General features: G+C 40.9%; 1 non-coding gene across 1 annotated transcript; it reads left to right on the forward strand.

The window, feature by feature from the left end:
• Positions 1–7,888: 7,888 nt before the first annotated feature.
• Positions 7,889–7,970, forward strand: Trnas-gcu (transfer RNA serine (anticodon GCU)). The gene has a single exon. It is a non-coding gene; the product is annotated as a tRNA-Ser (tRNA).
• The last annotated feature ends 4,844 nt before the right edge of the window (positions 7,971–12,814 follow it).

Here is a 12,814-nt window from a genome sequence, read left to right on the forward strand (position 1 = left end):
CTACTTAGAAGACAGGTTTCTAAGGAAATGTGATTCACTAAATTGAGTAGCTAAACCAGCATTTGAAAACACTATAGTCTCCATTTGCAGTTCAGTGGTACATCCGTCAACAAGGTAAGAATCAACTCCAGAGTTAGCAAGACAGCTGATGTGTAACTCACCAAAGAGTGGCATTGCTCTGTTGTGTTGAAGTAGTCAACATCTAAAGAATGGTGTTGTATCACTTAGCTTGTCAACCCATTTTGACATCAAAGGGCCAAAGAAGCTAACTGACTTGCGCTGTGTCACTTGATAGGTGTACTGTATGTTTTTAATCCATGCTCTGCCATGGGATGAATGACTTCACCTAAGACTCCACCTAAGTATTTCATTTTAAGAATTAATTTTTTTTAAATCAGATTGTATATCCAAACCAGCATATTGGCTAGAATGTCTTAAGCTAATTATTTTTTTTTTAATCTTGAGAGTTTCTTTATGTAACAGCCCTGGCTGTCCTGAACCCACTTTGTAGACCAGACTGGCTTTGAGCTCTCAAAGATCCACCTGCCTCTGCCTCCCAAGTGCTCTGATTAAAGGCATGCGCCACCATGCCTGGTTTAGGTGAATTTCTTAGATGAATGGCCTGAGAAATTTTGTAGTAAACCAACTTTTTGAAATCAGTTGTGACTGGTCTCTAGTGGTTAAAAGAGCACACAGGATCACTGCTAAAACCATTGCTCCTATTGCCATAGTGAACCCCCACTAGAGATGTTTCACAGCTGTAATGCTTTCAATCCCAAGATTCGATGGTGTTTGTAGCTCGTTAAAAAGGAAGCAAAACTTACTTTCTTGGAAGGTAAAATAGGAAATCAGAGTCTTGATTACCAGGAGCAAAAGGGTAATGAAGCAGAACCAAATTCAGACAGCAACCACAGAGCAAGGAAAAAGAAACTACAGTCTAAGCTAATGAGGGCAAAGTCAGGCCTTACCTAGAGCTTTTGAGGCACCTGGCCCCTCCTAGGAAGAACTGAAATTTCAGTCTCTCCAGAAGACATGGCAGGTGCCAGACGGTTCCCTGCTGAATTGGGAGGGAGTTTCCTATATGTATCTCAGATGTGTAGGTCATGAGCACAATCCCCAGAAAGCAAGAGCTACGGAGACTGTACCCAAATACATCCTCTTAAGGAAAAAGGTTTTCTCAATATTCAGTTTTGCCATGAGTTGGAGTTGCTTTCCTCTTGGGACCAGAGTCGTAATTTTTCTTGCCATCACAGTGGTCTGAACTGTAAGTGTGCTCCTGATCCAGGAGGTAGGTATCACAGTATCCATCAGTTACTTTCCCAAACAAAAGTGCACAGGGCAAGGAGTGTGTAAATAATGGGAAATAATACCAGGTGCTCTGAATTCAGGAGATGCTTACTTCCTCTTTCACCTATGCTTAAATTGGCCATGCTATTTCCTTTTGAATGAAGAGTAAACCTGTTTCTTTCAACTTGCTTGTAATAGGTCACAATTTGCTGTAGCAGCTATCTTCGCTCACACCAGGATCACCTTCCAGCAACTGAAGCAGATCTATTAATGCTTCTCCATCTTCTGCAGCAGCCTTGAAGGCAAAGACATGGTAGGGAGGTACCAGTTCCCACCTGTCCCCCAGAAAGTTACTCATTGCCCTTAGCAAACTTGCCCTGTATTTGACATTGTACATTTTTCTCCAATGATACCTTGTAGTTACGGTAACAGTTCTGGCAGCCTGTATTATTTTAACAAAATAATCCCCCCCCCTTTTTTTTACTGAAGTCTTGAGGATCTCTTAAAAGGAATCAGTGAATTGCTCTCCAATGACAGACACTGTGTGACAGCATGTTACAGAAAAACTGATTTTAATGGTCCCAGTGATTCTATTAATAAAATACCTTGAGGCCAACACTCTGAGCTGGCTTCTACAGCCTGAAGAACACCGATAATGGGAAAGGAAGCAGAACTACGGAGAGCTGGCACGAAGAGTGGTTGCCTTTAAGAAAGGGGTGAACTGTATGAACTTAGAGAAGTTGGATGAACCCAGACAGTAGCCAGAAAGGGATGTGTGTTTGCTCTCTTAGAACTTGTGTCATTTCTGGGAACTGTATTGTATTGTTAAGTGATTAACGAAATAAAGTGTTGCCAGTGACATTCTGAGTAATCATCACCTCCTTCTGTCACACCCAGCTGGCCCAAGTTTACTGACTGCAGAAAAGAAAACCTCCAGTGTCCTAGAGAGCACCAAGCATTTGGATGCAAGTGGACCAAGCTGGCCTCTCTAGCCTGGCAGCTGGTCTTCTAAGTCAGTTGTTTCCCAGTGAGTTCATTTGCTCTTCCGGGTGATCCTCAGGACTTTGCAGAGAACAAACTTGTTCTTTCCATGCTCTTCCTCCAGCCCCCCTCTTCTCACATGGTCCTCTCACCTTTCCCCTCCCCCTCCTCAGCACAAGCAAAGTAGGCTACCCCCTTGGCGAGTTCTGGGCAAGGCCAGTGCCAGGTTGGGCCACGGTCTGGAGGGACCAGCTGGATCTGCTGGACACTGAATTTCCGGAGGGGTAGGCACATAGAGGCTTAATTTTGTCTCTACTCTGAGGTCCTCCTTTGCTGTAAGAATTCCTTCAGCCAGTAACCTTTAAGATAACAGCCCACTTGGGTGTGGCCTCTTGTACTATAAATGTTGACATAAAATACATGCTTCCTCTCTCTTCCAGCTGCTATATTTGGCTCCTGATCCCCATTCATGCAGAGGACTGTGATCTGTGCATCTAGCCCTAAATAAATAGTCCTTTATTATACTCAATTCTGAGCTAGCGTGATATCATTTTAGTGTCCATGACTATCATTACTCCAGAGTCTTGACATCCAAATTGGCCTATTCAAGAGGCAAATGTTCAATTCCTAGGAATTGGAACCCTATCTCAAGTGAAACAAAAAGTAAGATGAGTTGACTGCATAGGGCTAGAAGGACAGAGAGGAAGGCTGAGGCCATATGTGGCTAATATTGCAGTGAATTTATGGGATCACGACCTGCTGCAGCAGTGGAATACCCAGATTAACATTCCTGCAGTCCCAGAAACCCATGTTTCTGGGAAGGATATTTTAAGGTACTATATACAAAGGTCACCAGCCATTCATGCTGTACAAGAACACAAAACAAGTAGCAAACCTTTAGAGGTACCAGCAGTCCTACCTTTAAAATGGTTAACTGAGAAACCAATATGGGTTAAACAATGGCCATTAACAGAAGAGAAACTGCAGGCTTCAGAACAGCTGGTACAGGAGAAACATTGAAGAATCAACCAGCCCTTGGAATTCTCCTGTATTTGTTGTTAAAAGGAAAATTACAACTTCATCAACTAGCAGAAATAGGCCCAGCAGAAATTATAGTGCCTTTTACTACTGATAAAATATACAAAATTATGGGAACACAATGATCCTGGCTTATGCTAATTTTTAGGAGAGATTAATAACAATTATCCTAAAAGTGATAGAATTAACCTTATAAAGAAAACTACTTGGATTCTTCCCCAAATTGTATGTGATGTGCCAATAACTGGAGCCCATACATTTTATACTGATGAAAATTAATCAGAAAAGGCAGGTTACAAATCAGAAGATTTAAGTAAGGTGGAACAAAGCCCTTATAATTTTGTCCAAAAGACAGAGCTATATGCTATTTTCATAGTACTAAGGAATTTTAAAGAGCTTCTTGATATAGTTACTGATTCTCAATATGCAGAAAGAGTTGTCTTGCATATTGGAAGTACTGAATTTATACCAGATGATACAGAATTGACTTCATTATTCATTCAGGTTCAAGATATAATCAGGAATAGGCTTTGTCCCATATACATAACACAATCCGATCCCATACAGGTCTGCCAGGTCCTCTAGCACAAGGTAATGCTAATTATTGATTAGCACTAATGACCAGTTATTGATTGGAAGTGCGCTGAAGCCCTCAGAATTTCATAGGAAACATAATGTCAATAGCAAAGGTTTAAAGAGTTTTCTATTATATGGCAACAAGCTCAGGAAATTATAAAGAGATGTCCTGCTTGCTCTTTCTATAACCAAACACCTCTACCTGCAGGGAGTAACCCAATGGATACTCAAAGGAATGAAATCTGGCAGATGGATGTGTTTCATTTTGCAGATTTTGGATAATTAAATTATGTATACCACACCATTGATACTTATTCAGGTTTTCAATGGACAACTGCTTTGAGCTCAAAAAAGGCTGATTCAGTGATCATGCATTTGTTAGACATATGGCCATCATGGGTATACCTGCACAAATAAAGACAGAAAATGGTCCAGCATATGTATTTAAGAAAATGAAACCATTTTTTTGCTTAATATAATATAAAGCATATTATAGGTATACCAAACAATCCTACAGGTCAGACAGTTCAAGGTCAAATAAAACTATAAATAATATGTTAAAAAAAAGGGAGGGATGGAAAACAATCCCAGAAATAGATTGCATAATGTTTTATTACCCTTGAATTTTCTTAACGCTAATGAGAAAGGAACAACATGTCAATCACCTTTTAGTTTTGTAAAGACAGTATGTATCTGGCTCAATATGAGGCCAGACTAGCAAGATGCTAAGTGTTGTTTTGGGTTTAAAGATGTGTTGATGTAAAAGTTGGGGAAACATATTTTACATAATTTTATGGTTAATGTTGGAGGATAGGAAAAATGTGTTTGTTAGTATGGAAAAAGCTGCTGTTTTTGATGTATAAATAAAGACAGCTGGCGCTATTCAGAGCCAGCCACTTGTTTCAAACTCGTCTCGTAGTCAGATAATTCTTTTCTTTGCGCTGATGCTCCTTCCCATCTCAGGACCCAACCCTGACCACAACTATAATTCCAACACTTAGAAGGTAGAGACAGGAGGATTAGAAATTCATAACCACCCCCACTAAATAATTACTCAGTAGATGTTCAAGGCCAGTCAAGAATAAATGAGACCCTGAAATCTAAAAAAGAAGAAAAAAAAGAAAGAAAAAGTTTAACCAGAACTCTGGAGGTTGGGAAAACATAGGCAATGTCTACCTTCAAAGAGTAACTGCCATTCAAGCTCTCAATGCCTTACATGTGAGTCCTCCAAAAGCAACGTTTTAAACGGAGATGGAAGAGCCAAGTAGGGAAGATGGATGCTGACAGTAGGGAGGAAGTGTATTTCTTCCACGATTCATTCATGTGAAGACATTTTTCTCTGGGAAATGTCTCCAGGCACTAAGCAAAAGAATGATACATTTGTTGATGTAATTTCTTACGGGAGATTTTTACCTCAGTGGAAATGCCGTTTCCAGCTTCAGCATGAGGTTAGCAAGCAAACTTCATAAGGAAAACACATAGCCAGGTAAACCCCTGTGATCCCAGTACGCACAGAGGCTATGGCAGGAGGAGCACACATTTTAGACCTACCGTAGTGAGGTGTGTGGGAGTGGGAAACAGCCTGAGCTATAACAGTACAATATCGTGGTTGGTACTAGAGTCTCATTAAGGACAAATGCACAGGTCTCTCATATTTCTGTAAGAATGTAAGTAATTTTTCTTCTCCTAAAAGTGATGTTAAGGGAGACTACTAAACATGTTTATAATTTCTTATACAAAATAAGTCAACTGTGCCGGGCGGTGGTGGCGCACGCCTTTAATCCCAGCACTTGGGAGGCAGAGGCAGGCGGATCTCTGTGAGTTCGAGACCAGCCTGGTCTACAGAGCTAGTTCCAGGACAGGCTCCAAAGCCACAGAGAAACCCTGTCTCGAAAAAAAAAAAAAACCAAAAAAAAAAAAATAAGCCAACTGCAGCACTAAAAATAAACATAGTTAAAATAACCCGTGAACATTGGCTCATTAATTTAAGAATGCAATATTCCTTGCATTCTGAGTGCAAAGCTTGGCAACCATGAAGGCCTAATGGCAAGGCTGACCAGCTGGAAACCCCCAAGCACCGACTGGCACCCTGGAAGCTACACCCTGGATCCAGCTGATTTGCATTTCTGGATGAGTGAATATAGGTAAGATTTCCATCAGATTTATCTCTATTCGGTTTTTGGAGAACAGACAAGAGCAGTTCAACATAACCATGTCAGCTCCGGAAGGCCCTAAAACTTGGTACACGCCACAATCCTCAATTCCTTTAACTTTACCTTGGGGAAGAATAGGAGAGCATCCGGGTGGTCTCCTGAGGTCTCGCATAAACTAGTACCTGGAGAAAAGTCTGGGTGCACCATGCATTGGAGCAGCCAGGGGTGACACCCCCACAGCCACCCATGCCTAAATTCCTGTGGTTCATTAGCTATTCTTCCTGATGAAGACGGACCAGACACATCCCCACCTCCATACTTGAAACTTTCACACTGGAAAGACCTGTCTCTGACAACTGACTTGGAGGGGAATGGACCTAGAGGAGGCCCTGGGAACTCAAGCCTAGGGTGACACAATAAAAAGCCACCCATCATGTACTGGTGTGGGTAGGTGCTATTCTAGTTTGGGGTTTATGATACAGCACTGTTCTCAGTGCCTACTGGCCCTTTCTCCTCTGTTTTACTTTTCATTTGTTCAGAGGGTTTTTGTGACAGTTCCCACTTAATAACCAGGGCAGTCTTCCTGCCTCCGCCTGACAGAAAAAGCTTTTCTCTATTAAATTTTTTTCTTAATAGACATAATTGCAAGTAATTGATTAGTATTTTATCTGTACTGTTAGTTTAGGTCATCATCAACACCCTCACACCAAACGGCCTGCACAATGATAATCATGTGCTCTCTAACTTTCTGAGAACTTTTTCTGATAACACATTTAACATTTATCACAATTTTATGCCTTTTTTTGGTTTTTGGAGACAGGGTTTCTCTGTCTAACAGTTCTAGCTGTACTGGAACTCAGCTCTAGAGACCAGGTTGGCCTTGAACACAGAGATCTGCCTGCCTCTGCCTCCTGAATGCTAGGATTAAAGATGTGTCCCATCATTGCCCAGCTAATTTCAAAGATGGCCTCACTTTCATGCCAATCCTCCTGCCTCAGCTTCCCGATTGCTTGGATTATAGGTATGAGCCACTACACCCAGCCTGAATTTTTTTCTTTGGAAAACACTGATTATTAACTGAAAAGGTTTAACTAGTTGAAAATATGTGTTCACCTTATTGTAGTGCTTAGATTTAAAATTAACTTTAGTTGCTTCAGTAATTCAACAATTTGGGGGGGGTTGCTTTGTTTTAGTGTTTTGTTATTGTTTTGTTTACTTACTTAACTTAGACACTGAAATAACCAGTGACCAAGATGATGAATGCAAATATATTCTCCACCCTGCACCTGGAGAGACAATGACCTCTGTCAAACTTCAATAAGATTTTTTAGTTAACTGTATAAGTTCCCAGTTGCACCAGCCTTGCCTTAGATACAGCTCCCCTTTCACTGCCTTCACCAAAGCCAAGACAGCTTGCAGTTCTCCACTGCTTTTTAAAAGAAGTTCACACTGTCCTACCATAGGGTGATCAACACCAAATCCAGGGACCATAAAGTGGGGATGGGTAATGGTGGGGGGAAGTGAAGGAAAAGGAATCAAAGAGTCAGGTTAACCAGAAACAGAATTGGGAGAGGTTTTGTATGAAAAGCTAGAACGTTCCTTCCCTTGAATACAAACTCCAGCCAGGACTGAATGGAGCCAAGCCAAGGCCATTGCCTTGCCTGTTCAGTCCTGTGTGCCAGGCACTGGTTCAACCCATCAAATATGTGCCAAATAAGCTTGCTTCTCCTTTTGTTGTGGCTTTAAATTTCTTTTATGACTCAGACAATTTTGGAGATTTAGCTAGAGGAAGGCTATTAGAACAGTCATACTCCTTCATGTGAGAAGAAATTGTAAGGAATAGCAGCTCACAGGATGAGGTGGCCGAGTGGTTAAGGCGATGGACTGCTAATCCATTGTGCTCTGCACGCATGGGTTCGAATCCCATCCTCATCGAGAACTGCCTAATGGTATTTTTTCATCAATTCCAACTGCCAAGTGTTTGAGGGTTTTGTTTTTACATTGGGGTTTAAATTTGTTTCAGATATTAGAGGGAATCGTAGACAATTGTTGAGGACCAACCTTAAGTGGATTCACACGTTCCAGGGTAGGAGTGTGAGGACTGGAATTATTAAGCAAAAAGGAACAGAGATAAGAAAGAATTAAGAGATAAAACAGAGAATAGCACTGGGAGGGACTTTCAGTGAGTGCTGAACCGCCCTTTATTTTCCACAGGTGTTTTCTATAATACCCCACTCCAAAAGGGTAGTGGGGAGGCAACAGACTTCATCAACATGATCAAAGGAATAAATAGATCATCTCTGACCTTTGGTCAAGATGGAGCTGATGCACCTCTATACTCAAAACACTAATTAACCACTCTACGTCGGGACCTCTTGTTTTGTTTATAGCCACTTGTGGTCAACAACTTTGACAGAGCAAAACAAGCTCCAACTCTCTGACCTCTGGTCAAGGTGGAAGAACTCACATCTGTGGGCCCTGACAGATAGTGGGTATTCTCGTTTGATAACATTCTTTGTTCATCACCAGTTAAGTAATTCCCTCCAGTCTTTCCATCCTCTGTTACCACACTTGGTCTTTATCGCTGCTCTGAACTCAGTTTTGTCAGGCAGCTTACTTGATTTATTCCTCACAACTCCACTAAATTTTCATTTCCCACTAAGAAAAGAATGAAATGATTTGAAGACCACAAGAAAATACTGCATAACAACCTAAATGAGCTTTTTTTAAAAAAATCATCTACAGAGTTATACTCGTGAAAATGTGTCTCAGCTGTGTGTGGTGACAAAAACCTTTAATGCAAAGGAACTAGAACCACAGGTTCAAGGCCAGCCTGAGGCAACCTAGTGTCTTCCAGGTCAGCCTCAGAAACATAGAAAGACTCAGCCTCACACACAAATGATAACAGAAACTGTGTGCACGTATACAAAAATCAAGCCAATCTTACTGCTACACTTTTTGGTAATTATATTTTATGATAACTTTATATTTAGTTATTTTTTTTCACAGGATCTCACAATGTTGCACAGGCTAGCTTTAAACTGCTGACTTATAGGATCTTCCTCAATGCTGAATCTGGATACCTGACTCTTTGCTAACGTTGCTAACTCTTTGCTACCATCTTTGTACACAGACCCTGCCTTTGACAAGAACATGTTTCTTGTGTGTTTCTCTTAGAAATATCACAAACAGAAAAGCCCATTCTATTAAACAGTCCCTGTTAATACTGAAGATTTCCTCCTGAAGAAAATCAAAGAATATCAGCACTGCACAGTTTCTACTTGTGGCTTACTCTTAGCTAATCTTCAAAGAGAAAATGAATTTCCTGTGTCCTCACATCTTTATTTTATTATTTCTATTTTGGGAAAGTACTGCATTCACACAATTCAGTCAAGGAAATGGAGACTAGAGAGCAGGAATTTAGGCAGGGAAAAGACAAAAAATAAATGAGGGGAAGCTGTAAAGTCATTGTCAAGCATACCTAGTGGGAGAGAAAGAGAGACTGCCTCTTGTGAGGGAAATTTGGCACATCGATAAAATAAAAATAAAGAGTGACTGAAACTGTACATGGCTGGTGCCGGAGTTAGCAGAAATCAGGTGAGTGTCAGAGTGCAAGGCTTATCTGACAGGATATTGACGCCAGTCTGGCCAGCACAGAGCCTCAGACTCAGGATGAAAGAAAGAAAAAAGGCTGAGTAGATGCTTGCTGTACCTGAGTTGACAAAGGACACCCAGAACCTATGTAATCCCAGTGCTTTAAAAACAGGACCTCGGGGCTTGCTGGACAGCCAATCAAGGTTCAGTAAGATGTTTTGTCTCCTAAAACAAGGGGAAGAGTGACTGAGAAGACACCTGATGTGACCTCTGGCTTACACACACACATAAACACACATACACACATATAAACACACACATACACATACACACATATATATAAACCAATTACACACATATAAACACATACACACACATATATATATAAACCACATACACACATATAAACGCACATATACACACATATATATAAACCAATTACACACATATAAACACATACATACACACACACATAAACACACATACACACATATAAACACACACATACACACATATATATAAACCAATTACACACATATAAACACATACATACACATACACACACATATATATATAAACCACATACACACATATAAACGCACATATACACACATATATATAAACCAATTACACACATATAAACACATACACACACACACATAAACACACATACACACATACAAACACACACATACACATACACACATATATATAAACCACATACACACATATAAACACATACACACACACACACACACACACACACTATAAAATAGCTAAAAGATAGAATCCCTAACTGCAAAGATCCGCTAGCTCTCTGGCTGGTGGAGAAGGGCACATAGACTGGTGCAATCCAGCTGGTGCCAGTACAGGTACTACTCCACACCTGCAGCAGCTCCTGCCACCTTAGACCCGCACTATCCTTTTTGCTACAGATTTAATTCCTTGGTTTTCCCTTCCTCCTGTTCTCTGGGTGTCCTGATTAGTTTTATGACAACTGGACACAAGCTAGAGCTAAGTGGGAAGAGAAGGACTTGTAACTGAGAAAACACCTGAAGTATGTACCTATGTTTCTAACAGAGCACACTTACACAACTTCATTGAAAGTCAAGTTAGCAGTACGTAGAGATTTTATGAACGCACATAATCTTTCATTTCTTCTATAGTATCTTAGAGATGAATTCACATGTGTGTAGCATGATATATACTTGAAACTACTTAGTTCAGCATGTTTACAAATATGAAAAGAACTGAACTCTCCTAGTTGCCCATATCTGCTTAACGAATACTACACATCCATGAAAAGGAAATGAACATCCCCGTGTGCATGTCTTTACCTCAAGGCCAATGTGCTGCCCACTTAACTCTAGGGTGGCACCTGCCTGAGCTCTGTAGTTAACCTACTTAATGAACACACATACGCTACTTGCAGAGCCTAACCAACTGTCAGTGAGACATTTGAGAAGTTTCCCACAAATATGAAAATCATGCTTACTTGCCACAAATAGATGTCCAGATTGGAAGAGGATAACGTGTTCCCTACCATCTCCGGGTCTAACCGTGATTGGGTCCCTACTCCTGTTACACAGTCGTCAAGAAGTTTGTAAGGAGGTTTTGCAAGTGAGCATGGCGTGTTGTAGAAAGCAGTGGGGACTTAGCGAGTGCTCTTAATGGCTGCCTACATATGTGGAAGAAAATGAAGAAAAGCATGGGCCTGTTTAACACCCTTGGGAGAGTAGGTTGGAGAGACTAGCTAAAGAAATGTATAGAGCTCCAGGTTTTTAAGTAGCGTTAAAATACGTCATGGAACCTCCACCAGTACACGAAGTGCCTTCTCACGGTTGAAATTGCCATGTTGGGAACAACAGGGACAGGCTAGTGATGCTCCTGCTGTGAAAAAATTCACCAAAGACCAGAGATAGAGAAGAAGGTTTTAAAAAGATGCAGCAAAGCCTTGGTGGACCAGTTCTTGGAGAAATGATCACACCACTGGGAAGGAAAGTTCTTCCTACAGGAGTTTTTTTAAAAACAGTTGTTCTGTCTTCTTGTCTGAGACACTTACATGGGTGAGGTTCATATGCAAGTGGTCAAGCAGACATCATCCATTACTTTGCTAAGGAATGAGTTTTACAATGTTTTCAACCCAATGGCCCGGACTGGCTGTGCAAGGCACTGGGGACAGTGGGGGTCAGACTTCCAAAGATCTGAGCTTACTCAAAATCAACAGTGGAATTCTCTCTCTCTAGTGCTTGTCTGAATTCCATAAAAGAAATGCAGCCAGAGATTAAAATTCACTTTCTGTGGTCCTCGGAGGCAGCGGGGGCCTTACTCCGAGGCCAGTCTGCTTTGAAGCAGAAGCAGCCTTGTGCCTGGGTGAGACCAGTGCAGTCATGCATATCAGAACGTGTCCACAGCAACAAACAACGGGCTTCTGTTTAAACAAAACACTGTTTACCCTATCCAGTGCCACTACTCCGGTTGACACGATAACATTATGAGTAACAGTAATTATGTTTTCGTGAAATAGTGTTTATTTAATTGGTTTTGCCTTGGTTTAGTAGAGTTCCTAAGGGCCCTGATGGATTTTGCAGCACAATGAGAGAAAGAAAGGAACAGAGGTGGGAGGGGAAACTGAGAAGAGAGGACGATGATGAGAACATCATGCACAGGCCATATGGACTCTTCTACCAATAAATGTAACATGTATGAAGGATTAAAGATGTCTAAGACACAGTACATGAAGTGAAAGCATTAACATGAGGTGGGAGGAAAAGCTAAGTAACAAAATGTCAGAAAGATAAACACAAAAATCAAACCTAACAGTGGCAGCAGCTCCCACAGATGACAGGACTGACGAGGGATGGGGGATGTTCTGACTTTGATTTTACTGATTTTTGGCATTGTCCAGAGTTTTTTGAACCATAAACAATGTGTTTTTTAATGTGGTTTTAAATTTAAAATAGGCATTTTCAATATGTTAATGGTATTTGTCTTATCAGTGTTTTGGCTTAAAGTTTATATGTATTGCATATATTAATGAAATTCAGATTATGAGATTCATTACTTTTAGGAACTGGATGCCAGGAAAGCCCAGGCTGGTTTCTTTGTGACCAGGAAGAGGAAGAACACTGAGATTGGTAGTCCTAGATCTGACCGTGAGTATCTCAGTTGGCTCCACTCATGAA

This window comes from Microtus pennsylvanicus, chromosome 4 (genome assembly GCF_037038515.1).
Source record: "Microtus pennsylvanicus isolate mMicPen1 chromosome 4, mMicPen1.hap1, whole genome shotgun sequence".
Taxonomy (NCBI): Eukaryota; Metazoa; Chordata; class Mammalia; order Rodentia; family Cricetidae; genus Microtus; species Microtus pennsylvanicus.